The sequence below is a fragment of the Maylandia zebra genome, linkage group LG5 (genome assembly GCF_041146795.1).
Source record: "Maylandia zebra isolate NMK-2024a linkage group LG5, Mzebra_GT3a, whole genome shotgun sequence".
Taxonomy (NCBI): domain Eukaryota; kingdom Metazoa; phylum Chordata; class Actinopteri; order Cichliformes; family Cichlidae; genus Maylandia; species Maylandia zebra.
This window is the reverse complement of record NC_135171.1, coordinates 5,370,047-5,385,096: the sequence shown is the minus strand read 5'-3', so window position 1 is coordinate 5,385,096 and position 15,050 is coordinate 5,370,047.

The following is a 15,050-nucleotide window of genomic DNA, read 5'->3' as shown; positions in this document are numbered from 1 at the left end:
AAAAACGCTTTCTTTCGCCAAGACAGTGCATTTCTCACTGTTACATGCATTTGAATGGGGAACTCGACCGAAACAAAGTATAGGTTTTCATTATGTGAATAACTTGGAAATCTTAGCTCAAACAGCTACAAAACCTGTTTTCCCAGCACGGGAACCTTGAGTTCTATAAGATAAAGCCATAAACATGTGTATCCGAGTCTTCTATCAAAAGTTACAGCTATTTATATGAAGTTGTACAAAAACGCTTTCTTTCGCCAAGACAGTGCGTTTCTCACTGTTACATGCATTTGAATGGGGAACTCGACCGAAACAAAGTATAGGTTTTCATTATGTGAATAACTTGGAAATCTTAGCTCAAACAGCTGCAAAACCTGTTTTCCCAGCACGGAGACCTTGAGTTCTATAAGATAAGGCCATAAACATGTTTGTCTGAGTCTTCTATCAAAAGTTACAGCTATTTCTATGAAGTTGTACAAAAACGCTTTCTTTCGCCAAGACAGTGCATTTCTCACTGTTACATGCATTTGAATGGGGAACTCGACCGAAACAAAGTATAGGTTTTCATTATGTGAATAACTTGGAAATCTTAGCTCAAACAGCTACAAAACCTGTTTTCCCAGCACGGGAACCTTGAGTTCTATAAGATAAAGCCATAAACATGTGTATCCGAGTCTTCTATCAAAAGTTACAGCTATTTCTATGAAGTTGTACAAAAACGCTTTCTTTCGCCAAGACAGTGCGTTTCTCACTGTTACATGCATTTGAATGGGGAACTCGACCGAAACAAAGTATAGGTTTTCATTATGTGAATAACTTGGAAATCTTAGCTCAAACAGCTGCAAAACCTGTTTTCCCAGCACGGGAACCTTGAGTTCTATAAGATAAAGCCATAAACATGTGTATCCGAGTCTTCTATCAAAAGTTACAGCTATTCATATGAAGTTGTACAAAAACGCTTTCTTTCGCCAAGACAGTGCATTTCTCACTGTTACATGCATTTGAATGGGGAACTCGACCGAAACAAAGTATAGGTTTTCATTATGTGAATAACTTGGAAATCTTAGCTCAAACAGCTACAAAACCTGTTTTCCCAGCACGGGAACCTTGAGTTCTATAAGATAAAGCCATAAACATGTTTGTCTGAGTCTTCTATCAAAAGTTACAGCTATTTCTATGAAGTTGTACAAAAACGCTTTCTTTCGCCAAGACAGTGCATTTCTCACTGTTACATGCATTTGAATGGGGAACTCGACCGAAACAAAGTATAGGTTTTCATTATGTGAATAACTTGGAAATCTTAGCTCAAACAGCTACAAAACCTGTTTTCCCAGCACGGGAACCTTGAGTTCTATAAGATAAAGCCATAAACATGTGTATCCGAGTCTTCTATCAAAAGTTACAGCTATTCATATGAAGTTGTACAAAAACGCTTTCTTTCGCCAAGACAGTGCGTTTCTCACTGTTACATGCATTTGAATGGGGAACTCGACCGAAACAAAGTATAGGTTTTCATTATGTGAATAACTTGGAAATCTTAGCTCAAACAGCTGCAAAACCTGTTTTCCCAGCACGGAGACCTTGAGTTCTATAAGATAAGGCCATAAACATGTTTGTCTGAGTCTTCTATCAAAAGTTACAGCTATTTCTATGAAGTTGTACAAAAACGCTTTCTTTCGCCAAGACAGTGCATTTCTCACTGTTACATGCATTTGAATGGGGAACTCGACCGAAACAAAGTATAGGTTTTCATTATGTGAATAACTTGGAAATCTTAGCTCAAACAGCTGCAAAACCTGTTTTCCCAGCACGGAGACCTTGAGTTCTATAAGATAAAGCCATAAACATGTGTATCCGAGTCTTCTATCAAAAGTTACAGCTATTCATATGAAGTTGTACAAAAACGCTTTCTTTCGCCAAGACAGTGCGTTTCTCACTGTTACATGCATTTGAATGGGGAACTCGACCGAAACAAAGTATAGGTTTTCATTATGTGAATAACTTGGAAATCTTAGCTCAAACACCTGCAAAACCTGTTTTCCCAGCACGGAGACCTTGAGTTCTATAAGATAAAGCCATAAACATGTTTGTCTGAGTCTTCTATCAAAAGTTACAGCTATTTCTATGAAGTTGTACAAAAACGCTTTCTTTCGCCAAAGACAGTGCATTTCTCACTGTTACATGCATTTGAATGGGGAACTCGACCGAAACAAAGTATAGGTTTTCATTATGTGAATAACTTGGAAATCTTAGCTCAAACAGCTACAAAACCTGTTTTCCCAGCACGGGAACCTTGAGTTCTATAAGATAAAGCCATAAACATGTGTATCCGAGTCTTCTATCAAAAGTTACAGCTATTCATATGAAGTTGTACAAAAACGCTTTCTTTCGCCAAGACAGTGCGTTTCTCACTGTTACATGCATTTGAATGGGGAACTCGACCGAAACAAAGTACAAGTTTTCATTATGTGAATAACTTGGAAATCTTAGCTCAAACAGCTGCAAAACCAGTTTTCCCAGCACGGAGACCTTGAGTTCTATAAGATAAAGCCATAAACATGTTTGTCTGAGTCTTCTATCAAAAGGTACAGCTATTTATATGAAGTTGTACAAAAACGCTTTCTTTCGCCAAGACAGTGCGTTTCTCACTGTTACATGCATTTGAATGGGGAACTCGACCGAAACAAAGTATAGGTTTTCATTATGTGAATAACTTGGAAATCTTAGCTCAAACAGCTACAAAACCTGTTTTCCCAGCACGGGAACCTTGAGTTCTATAAGATAAAGCCATAAACATGTGTATCCGAGTCTTCTATTAAAAGTTACAGCTATTCATATGAAGTTGTACAAAAACGCTTTCTTTCGCCAAGACAGTGCGTTTCTCACTGTTACATGCATTTGAATGGGGAACTCGACCGAAACAAAGTATAGGTTTTCATTATGTGAATAACTTGGAAATCTTAGCTCAAACAGCTGCAAAACCTGTTTGCCCAACACGGGAACCTTGAGTTCTATAATATAAGGCCATAAACATGTTTGTCTGAGTCTTCTATCAAAAGTTACAGCTATTTCTATGAAGTTGTACAAAAACGCTTTCTTTCGCCAAGACAGTGCGTTTCTCACTGTTACATGCATTTGAATGGGGAACTCGACCGAAACAAAGTACAAGTTTTCATTATGTGAATAACTTGGAAATCTTAGCTCAAACAGCTGCAAAACCAGTTTTCCCAGCACGGAGACCTTGAGTTCTATAAGATAAAGCCATAAACATGTTTGTCTGAGTCTTCTATCAAAAGGTACAGCTATTTATATGAAGTTGTACAAAAACGCTTTCTTTCGCCAAGACAGTGCGTTTCTCACTGTTACATGCATTTGAATGGGGAACTCGACCGAAACAAAGTATAGGTTTTCATTATGTGAATAACTTGGAAATCTTAGCTCAAACAGCTACAAAACCTGTTTTCCCAGCACGGGAACCTTGAGTTCTATAAGATAAAGCCATAAACATGTGTATCCGAGTCTTCTATCAAAAGTTACAGCTATTCATATGAAGTTGTACAAAAACGCTTTCTTTCGCCAAGACAGTGCGTTTCTCACTGTTACATGCATTTGAATGGGGAACTCGACCGAAACAAAGTATAGGTTTTCATTATGTGAATAACTTGGAAATCTTAGCTCAAACAGCTGCAAAACCTGTTTGCCCAACACGGGAACCTTGAGTTCTATAATATAAGGCCATAAACATGTTTGTCTGAGTCTTCTATCAAAAGTTACAGCTATTTCTATGAAGTTGTACAAAAACGCTTTCTTTCGCCAAGACAGTGCGTTTCTCACTGTTACATGCATTTGAATGGGGAACTCGACCGAAACAAAGTACAAGTTTTCATTATGTGAATAACTTGGAAATCTTAGCTCAAACAGCTGCAAAACCAGTTTTCCCAGCACGGAGACCTTGAGTTCTATAAGATAAAGCCATAAACATGTTTGTCTGAGTCTTCTATCAAAAGGTACAGCTATTTATATGAAGTTGTACAAAAACGCTTTCTTTCGCCAAGACAGTGCGTTTCTCACTGTTACATGCATTTGAATGGGGAACTCGACCGAAACAAAGTATAGGTTTTCATTATGTGAATAACTTGGAAATCTTAGCTCAAACAGCTACAAAACCTGTTTTCCCAGCACGGGAACCTTGAGTTCTATAAGATAAAGCCATAAACATGTGTATCCGAGTCTTCTATCAAAAGTTACAGCTATTTATATGAAGTTGTACAAAAACGCTTTCTTTCGCCAAGACAGTGCGTTTCTCACTGTTCATTTGAATGGGGAACTCGACCGAAACAAAGTATAGGTTTTCATTATGTGAATAACTTGGAAATCTTAGCTCAAACAGCTGCAAAACCTGTTTTCCCAGCACGGGAACCTTGAGTTCTATAAGATAAAGCCATAAACATGTTTGTCTGAGTCTTCTATCAAAAGTTACAGCTATTTCTATGAAGTTGTACAAAAACGCTTTCTTTCGCCAAGACAGTGCGTTTCTCACTGTTACATGCATTTGAATGGGGAACTCGACCGAAACAAAGTATAGGTTTTCATTATGTGAATAACTTGGAAATCTTAGCTCAAACAGCTGCAAAACCTGTTTTCCCAGCACGGGAACCTTGAGTTCTATAAGATAAAGCCATAAACATGTGTATCCGAGTCTTCTATCAAAAGTTACAGCTATTCATATGAAGTTGTACAAAAACGCTTTCTTTCGCCAAGACAGTGCGTTTCTCACTGTTACATGCATTTGAATGGGGAACTCGACCGAAACAAAGTACAAGTTTTCATTATGTGAATAACTTGGAAATCTTAGCTCAAACAGCTGCAAAACCTGTTTTCCCAGCACGGAGACCTTGAGTTCTATAAGATAAAGCCATAAACATGTTTGTCTGAGTCTTCTATCAAAAGTTACAGCTATTTCTATGAAGTTGTACAAAAACGCTTTCTTTCGCCAAGACAGTGCGTTTCTCACTGTTACATGCATTTGAATGGGGAACTCGACCGAAACAAAGTATAGGTTTTCATTATGTGAATAACTTGGAAATCTTAGCTCAAACAGCTGCAAAACCTGTTTTCCCAGCACGGGAACCTTGAGTTCTATAAGATAAAGCCATAAACATGTGTATCCGAGTCTTCTATCAAAAGTTACAGCTATTCATATGAAGTTGTACAAAAACGCTTTCTTTCGCCAAGACAGTGCGTTTCTCACTGTTACATGCATTTGAATGGGGAACTCGACCGAAACAAAGTATAGGTTTTCATTATGTGAATAACTTGGAAATCTTAGCTCAAACACCTGCAAAACCTGTTTTCCCAGCACGGAGACCTTGAGTTCTATAAGATAAGGCCATAAACATGTTTGTCTGAGTCTTCTATCAAAAGTTACAGCTATTTCTATGAAGTTGTACAAAAACGCTTTCTTTCGCCAAAGACAGTGCATTTCTCACTGTTACATGCATTTGAATGGGGAACTCGACCGAAACAAAGTATAGGTTTTCATTATGTGAATAACTTGGAAATCTTAGCTCAAACAGCTACAAAACCTGTTTTCCCAGCACGGGAACCTTGAGTTCTATAAGATAAAGCCATAAACATGTGTATCCGAGTCTTCTATCAAAAGTTACAGCTATTCATATGAAGTTGTACAAAAACGCTTTCTTTCGCCAAGACAGTGCGTTTCTCACTGTTACATGCATTTGAATGGGGAACTCGACCGAAACAAAGTATAGGTTTTCATTATGTGAATAACTTGGAAATCTTAGCTCAAACAGCTGCAAAACCTGTTTTCCCAGCACGGAGACCTTGAGTTCTATAAGATAAGGCCATAAACATGTTTGTCTGAGTCTTCTATCAAAAGTTACAGCTATTTCTATGAAGTTGTACAAAAACGCTTTCTTTCGCCAAAGACAGTGCATTTCTCACTGTTACATGCATTTGAAAGGGGAACTCGACCGAAAAAAAAAAAGAATAGGTTTTCATTATGTGAATAACTTGGAAATCTTAGCTCAAACAGCTACAAAACCTGTTTTCCCAGCACGGGAACCTTGAGTTCTATAAGATAAAGCCATAAACATGTGTATCCGAGTCTTCTATCAAAAGTTACAGCTATTCATATGAAGTTGTACAAAAACGCTTTCTTTCGCCAAGACAGTGCGTTTCTCACTGTTACATGCATTTGAATGGGGAACTCGACCGAAACAAAGTATAGGTTTTCATTATGTGAATAACTTGGAAATCTTAGCTCAAACAGCTGCAAAACCTGTTTGCCCAGCACGGGAACCTTGAGTTCTATAATATAAGGCCATAAACATGTTTGTCTGAGTCTTCTATCAAAAGTTACAGCTATTTCTATGAAGTTGTACAAAAACGCTTTCTTTCGCCAAGACAGTGCGTTTCTCACTGTTACATGCATTTGAATGGGGAACTCGACCGAAACAAAGTACAAGTTTTCATTATGTGAATAACTTGGAAATCTTAGCTCAAACAGCTGCAAAACCAGTTTTCCCAGCACGGAGACCTTGAGTTCTATAAGATAAAGCCATAAACATGTTTGTCTGAGTCTTCTATCAAAAGTTACAGCTATTTATATGAAGTTGTACAAAAACGCTTTCTTTCGCCAAGACAGTGCGTTTCTCACTGTTACATGCATTTGAATGGGGAACTCGACCGAAACAAAGTATAGGTTTTCATTATGTGAATAACTTGGAAATCTTAGCTCAAACAGCTACAAAACCTGTTTTCCCAGCACGGGAACCTTGAGTTCTATAAGATAAAGCCATAAACATGTGTATCCGAGTCTTCTATCAAAAGTTACAGCTATTTATATGAAGTTGTACAAAAACGCTTTCTTTCGCCAAGACAGTGCGTTTCTCACTGTTCATTTGAATGGGGAACTCGACCGAAACAAAGTATAGGTTTTCATTATGTGAATAACTTGGAAATCTTAGCTCAAACAGCTGCAAAACCTGTTTTCCCAGCACGGGAACCTTGAGTTCTATAAGATAAAGCCATAAACATGTTTGTCTGAGTCTTCTATCAAAAGTTACAGCTATTTCTATGAAGTTGTACAAAAACGCTTTCTTTCGCCAAGACAGTGCGTTTCTCACTGTTACATGCATTTGAATGGGGAACTCGACCGAAACAAAGTATAGGTTTTCATTATGTGAATAACTTGGAAATCTTAGCTCAAACAGCTGCAAAACCTGTTTTCCCAGCACGGGAACCTTGAGTTCTATAAGATAAAGCCATAAACATGTGTATCCGAGTCTTCTATCAAAAGTTACAGCTATTCATATGAAGTTGTACAAAAACGCTTTCTTTCGCCAAGACAGTGCGTTTCTCACTGTTACATGCATTTGAATGGGGAACTCGACCGAAACAAAGTATAGGTTTTCATTATGTGAATAACTTGGAAATCTTAGCTCAAACAGCTGCAAAACCTGTTTTCCCAGCACGGAGACCTTGAGTTCTATAATATAAGGCCATAAACATGTTTGTCTGAGTCTTCTATCAAAAGTTACAGCTATTTCTATGAAGTTGTACAAAAACGCTTTCTTTCGCCAAGACAGTGCGTTTCTCACTGTTACATGCATTTGAATGGGGAACTCGACCGAAACAAAGTATAGGTTTTCATTATGTGAATAACTTGGAAATCTTAGCTCAAACAGCTGCAAAACCTGTTTTCCCAGCACGGAGACCTTGAGTTCTATAATATAAGGCCATAAACATGTTTGTCTGAGTCTTCTATCAAAAGTTACAGCTATTTCTATGAAGTTGTACAAAAACGCTTTCTTTCGCCAAGACAGTGCGTTTCTCACTGTTACATGCATTTGAATGGGGAACTCGACCGAAACAAAGTATAGGTTTTCATTATGTGAATAACTTGGAAATCTTAGCTCAAACAGCTGCAAAACCTGTTTGCCCAGCACGGGAACCTTGAGTTCTATAAGATAAAGCCATAAACATGTGTATCCGAGTCTTCTATCAAAAGTTACAGCTATTCATATGAAGTTGTACAAAAACGCTTTCTTTCGCCAAGACAGTGCGTTTCTCACTGTTACATGCATTTGAATGGGGAACTCCACCGAAACAAAGTACAAGTTTTCATTATGTGAATAACTTGGAAATCTTAGCTCAAACAGCTGCAAAACCAGTTTTCCCAGCACGGAGACCTTGAGTTCTATAAGATAAAGCCATAAACATGTTTGTCTGAGTCTTCTATCAAAAGTTACAGCTATTTCTATGAAGTTGTACAAAAACGCTTTCTTTCGCCAAGACAGTGCGTTTCTCACTGTTACATGCATTTGAATGGGGAACTCCACCGAAACAAAGTACAAGTTTTCATTATGTGAATAACTTGGAAATCTTAGCTCAAACAGCTGCAAAACCTGTTTTCCCAGCACGGAGACCTTGAGTTCTATAAGATAAAGCCATAAACATGTGTATCCGAGTCTTCTATCAAAAGTTACAGCTATTCATATGAAGTTGTACAAAAACGCTTTCTTTCGCCAAGACAGTGCATTTCTCACTGTTACATGCATTTGAATGGGGAACTCGACCGAAACAAAGTATAGGTTTTCATTATGTGAATAACTTGGAAATCTTAGCTCAAACAGCTGCAAAACCTGTTTTCCCAGCACGGAGACCTTGAGTTCTATAAGATAAAGCCATAAACATGTGTATCCGAGTCTTCTATCAAAAGTTACAGCTATTCATATGAAGTTGTACAAAAACGCTTTCTTTCGCCAAGACAGTGCGTTTCTCACTGTTACATGCATTTGAATGGGGAACTCGACCGAAACAAAGTATAGGTTTTCATTATGTGAATAACTTGGAAATCTTAGCTCAAACAGCTGCAAAACCTGTTTGCCCAGCACGGGAACCTTGAGTTCTATAATATAAGGCCATAAACATGTTTGTCTGAGTCTTCTATCAAAAGTTACAGCTATTTCTATGAAGTTGTACAAAAACGCTTTCTTTCGCCAAGACAGTGCGTTTCTCACTGTTACATGCATTTGAATGGGGAACTCGACCGAAACAAAGTACAAGTTTTCATTATGTGAATAACTTGGAAATCTTAGCTCAAACAGCTGCAAAACCAGTTTTCCCAGCACGGAGACCTTGAGTTCTATAAGATAAAGCCATAAACATGTTTGTCTGAGTCTTCTATCAAAAGTTACAGCTATTTATATGAAGTTGTACAAAAACGCTTTCTTTCGCCAAGACAGTGCGTTTCTCACTGTTACATGCATTTGAATGGGGAACTCGACCGAAACAAAGTATAGGTTTTCATTATGTGAATAACTTGGAAATCTTAGCTCAAACAGCTACAAAACCTGTTTTCCCAGCACGGGAACCTTGAGTTCTATAAGATAAAGCCATAAACATGTGTATCCGAGTCTTCTATCAAAAGTTACAGCTATTTATATGAAGTTGTACAAAAACGCTTTCTTTCGCCAAGACAGTGCGTTTCTCACTGTTCATTTGAATGGGGAACTCGACCGAAACAAAGTATAGGTTTTCATTATGTGAATAACTTGGAAATCTTAGCTCAAACAGCTGCAAAACCTGTTTTCCCAGCACGGGAACCTTGAGTTCTATAAGATAAAGCCATAAACATGTGTATCCGAGTCTTCTATCAAAAGTTACAGCTATTCATATGAAGTTGTACAAAAACGCTTTCTTTCGCCAAGACAGTGCGTTTCTCACTGTTACATGCATTTGAATGGGGAACTCGACCGAAACAAAGTATAGGTTTTCATTATGTGAATAACTTGGAAATCTTAGCTCAAACAGCTGCAAAACCTGTTTGCCCAGCACGGGAACCTTGAGTTCTATAATATAAGGCCATAAACATGTTTGTCTGAGTCTTCTATCAAAAGTTACAGCTATTTCTATGAAGTTGTACAAAAACGCTTTCTTTCGCCAAGACAGTGCGTTTCTCACTGTTACATGCATTTGAATGGGGAACTCGACCGAAACAAAGTACAAGTTTTCATTATGTGAATAACTTGGAAATCTTAGCTCAAACAGCTGCAAAACCAGTTTTCCCAGCACGGAGACCTTGAGTTCTATAAGATAAAGCCATAAACATGTTTGTCTGAGTCTTCTATCAAAAGTTACAGCTATTTATATGAAGTTGTACAAAAACGCTTTCTTTCGCCAAGACAGTGCGTTTCTCACTGTTACATGCATTTGAATGGGGAACTCGACCGAAACAAAGTATAGGTTTTCATTATGTGAATAACTTGGAAATCTTAGCTCAAACAGCTACAAAACCTGTTTTCCCAGCACGGGAACCTTGAGTTCTATAAGATAAAGCCATAAACATGTGTATCCGAGTCTTCTATCAAAAGTTACAGCTATTTATATGAAGTTGTACAAAAACGCTTTCTTTCGCCAAGACAGTGCGTTTCTCACTGTTCATTTGAATGGGGAACTCGACCGAAACAAAGTATAGGTTTTCATTATGTGAATAACTTGGAAATCTTAGCTCAAACAGCTGCAAAACCTGTTTTCCCAGCACGGGAACCTTGAGTTCTATAAGATAAAGCCATAAACATGTTTGTCTGAGTCTTCTATCAAAAGTTACAGCTATTTCTATGAAGTTGTACAAAAACGCTTTCTTTCGCCAAGACAGTGCGTTTCTCACTGTTACATGCATTTGAATGGGGAACTCGACCGAAACAAAGTATAGGTTTTCATTATGTGAATAACTTGGAAATCTTAGCTCAAACAGCTGCAAAACCTGTTTTCCCAGCACGGGAACCTTGAGTTCTATAAGATAAAGCCATAAACATGTGTATCCGAGTCTTCTATCAAAAGTTACAGCTATTCATATGAAGTTGTACAAAAACGCTTTCTTTCGCCAAGACAGTGCGTTTCTCACTGTTACATGCATTTGAATGGGGAACTCGACCGAAACAAAGTATAGGTTTTCATTATGTGAATAACTTGGAAATCTTAGCTCAAACAGCTGCAAAACCTGTTTTCCCAGCACGGAGACCTTGAGTTCTATAATATAAGGCCATAAACATGTTTGTCTGAGTCTTCTATCAAAAGTTACAGCTATTTCTATGAAGTTGTACAAAAACGCTTTCTTTCGCCAAGACAGTGCGTTTCTCACTGTTACATGCATTTGAATGGGGAACTCGACCGAAACAAAGTATAGGTTTTCATTATGTGAATAACTTGGAAATCTTAGCTCAAACAGCTGCAAAACCTGTTTTCCCAGCACGGAGACCTTGAGTTCTATAATATAAGGCCATAAACATGTTTGTCTGAGTCTTCTATCAAAAGTTACAGCTATTTCTATGAAGTTGTACAAAAACGCTTTCTTTCGCCAAGACAGTGCGTTTCTCACTGTTACATGCATTTGAATGGGGAACTCGACCGAAACAAAGTATAGGTTTTCATTATGTGAATAACTTGGAAATCTTAGCTCAAACAGCTGCAAAACCTGTTTGCCCAGCACGGGAACCTTGAGTTCTATAAGATAAAGCCATAAACATGTGTATCCGAGTCTTCTATCAAAAGTTACAGCTATTCATATGAAGTTGTACAAAAACGCTTTCTTTCGCCAAGACAGTGCGTTTCTCACTGTTACATGCATTTGAATGGGGAACTCCACCGAAACAAAGTACAAGTTTTCATTATGTGAATAACTTGGAAATCTTAGCTCAAACAGCTGCAAAACCAGTTTTCCCAGCACGGAGACCTTGAGTTCTATAAGATAAAGCCATAAACATGTTTGTCTGAGTCTTCTATCAAAAGTTACAGCTATTTCTATGAAGTTGTACAAAAACGCTTTCTTTCGCCAAGACAGTGCGTTTCTCACTGTTACATGCATTTGAATGGGGAACTCCACCGAAACAAAGTACAAGTTTTCATTATGTGAATAACTTGGAAATCTTAGCTCAAACAGCTGCAAAACCTGTTTTCCCAGCACGGAGACCTTGAGTTCTATAAGATAAAGCCATAAACATGTGTATCCGAGTCTTCTATCAAAAGTTACAGCTATTCATATGAAGTTGTACAAAAACGCTTTCTTTCGCCAAGACAGTGCATTTCTCACTGTTACATGCATTTGAATGGGGAACTCGACCGAAACAAAGTATAGGTTTTCATTATGTGAATAACTTGGAAATCTTAGCTCAAACAGCTGCAAAACCTGTTTTCCCAGCACGGAGACCTTGAGTTCTATAAGATAAAGCCATAAACATGTGTATCCGAGTCTTCTATCAAAAGTTACAGCTATTCATATGAAGTTGTACAAAAACGCTTTCTTTCGCCAAGACAGTGCGTTTCTCACTGTTACATGCATTTGAATGGGGAACTCCACCGAAACAAAGTATAGGTTTTCATTATGTGAATAACTTGGAAATCTTAGCTCAAACAGCTGCAAAACCTGTTTTCCCAGCACGGAGACCTTGAGTTCTATAAGATAAGGCCATAAACATGTTTGTCTGAGTCTTCTATCAAAAGTTACAGCTATTTCTATGAAGTTGTACAAAAACGCTTTCTTTCGCCAAAGACAGTGCATTTCTCACTGTTACATGCATTTGAATGGGGAACTCGACCGAAACAAAGTATAGGTTTTCATTATGTGAATAACTTGGAAATCTTAGCTCAAACAGCTACAAAACCTGTTTTCCCAGCACGGGAACCTTGAGTTCTATAAGATAAAGCCATAAACATGTGTATCCGAGTCTTCTATCAAAAGTTACAGCTATTCATATGAAGTTGTACAAAAACGCTTTCTTTCGCCAAGACAGTGCGTTTCTCACTGTTACATGCATTTGAATGGGGAACTCGACCGAAACAAAGTATAGGTTTTCATTATGTGAATAACTTGGAAATCTTAGCTCAAACAGCTGCAAAACCTGTTTGCCCAGCACGGGAACCTTGAGTTCTATAATATAAGGCCATAAACATGTTTGTCTGAGTCTTCTATCAAAAGTTACAGCTATTTCTATGAAGTTGTACAAAAACGCTTTCTTTCGCCAAGACAGTGCGTTTCTCACTGTTACATGCATTTGAATGGGGAACTCGACCGAAACAAAGTACAAGTTTTCATTATGTGAATAACTTGGAAATCTTAGCTCAAACAGCTGCAAAACCAGTTTTCCCAGCACGGAGACCTTGAGTTCTATAAGATAAAGCCATAAACATGTTTGTCTGAGTCTTCTATCAAAAGTTACAGCTATTTATATGAAGTTGTACAAAAACGCTTTCTTTCGCCAAGACAGTGCGTTTCTCACTGTTACATGCATTTGAATGGGGAACTCGACCGAAACAAAGTATAGGTTTTCATTATGTGAATAACTTGGAAATCTTAGCTCAAACAGCTACAAAACCTGTTTTCCCAGCACGGGAACCTTGAGTTCTATAAGATAAAGCCATAAACATGTGTATCCGAGTCTTCTATCAAAAGTTACAGCTATTTATATGAAGTTGTACAAAAACGCTTTCTTTCGCCAAGACAGTGCGTTTCTCACTGTTCATTTGAATGGGGAACTCGACCGAAACAAAGTATAGGTTTTCATTATGTGAATAACTTGGAAATCTTAGCTCAAACAGCTGCAAAACCTGTTTTCCCAGCACGGGAACCTTGAGTTCTATAAGATAAAGCCATAAACATGTTTGTCTGAGTCTTCTATCAAAAGTTACAGCTATTTCTATGAAGTTGTACAAAAACGCTTTCTTTCGCCAAGACAGTGCGTTTCTCACTGTTACATGCATTTGAATGGGGAACTCGACCGAAACAAAGTATAGGTTTTCATTATGTGAATAACTTGGAAATCTTAGCTCAAACAGCTGCAAAACCTGTTTTCCCAGCACGGGAACCTTGAGTTCTATAAGATAAAGCCATAAACATGTGTATCCGAGTCTTCTATCAAAAGTTACAGCTATTCATATGAAGTTGTACAAAAACGCTTTCTTTCGCCAAGACAGTGCGTTTCTCACTGTTACATGCATTTGAATGGGGAACTCGACCGAAACAAAGTACAAGTTTTCATTATGTGAATAACTTGGAAATCTTAGCTCAAACAGCTGCAAAACCTGTTTTCCCAGCACGGAGACCTTGAGTTCTATAAGATAAAGCCATAAACATGTTTGTCTGAGTCTTCTATCAAAAGTTACAGCTATTTCTATGAAGTTGTACAAAAACGCTTTCTTTCGCCAAGACAGTGCGTTTCTCACTGTTACATGCATTTGAATGGGGAACTCGACCGAAACAAAGTATAGGTTTTCATTATGTGAATAACTTGGAAATCTTAGCTCAAACAGCTGCAAAACCTGTTTTCCCAGCACGGGAACCTTGAGTTCTATAAGATAAAGCCATAAACATGTGTATCCGAGTCTTCTATCAAAAGTTACAGCTATTCATATGAAGTTGTACAAAAACGCTTTCTTTCGCCAAGACAGTGCGTTTCTCACTGTTACATGCATTTGAATGGGGAACTCGACCGAAACAAAGTATAGGTTTTCATTATGTGAATAACTTGGAAATCTTAGCTCAAACAGCTGCAAAACCTGTTTTCCCAGCACGGAGACCTTGAGTTCTATAATATAAGGCCATAAACATGTTTGTCTGAGTCTTCTATCAAAAGTTACAGCTATTTCTATGAAGTTGTACAAAAACGCTTTCTTTCGCCAAGACAGTGCGTTTCTCACTGTTACATGCATTTGAATGGGGAACTCGACCGAAACAAAGTATAGGTTTTCATTATGTGAATAACTTGGAAATCTTAGCTCAAACAGCTGCAAAACCTGTTTTCCCAGCACGGAGACCTTGAGTTCTATAATATAAGGCCATAAACATGTTTGTCTGAGTCTTCTATCAAAAGTTACAGCTATTTCTATGAAGTTGTACAAAAACGCTTTCTTTCGCCAAGACAGTGCGTTTCTCACTGTTACATGCATTTGAATGGGGAACTCGACCGAAACAAAGTATAGGTTTTCATTATGTGAATAACTTGGAAATCTTAGCTCAAACAGCTGCAAAACCT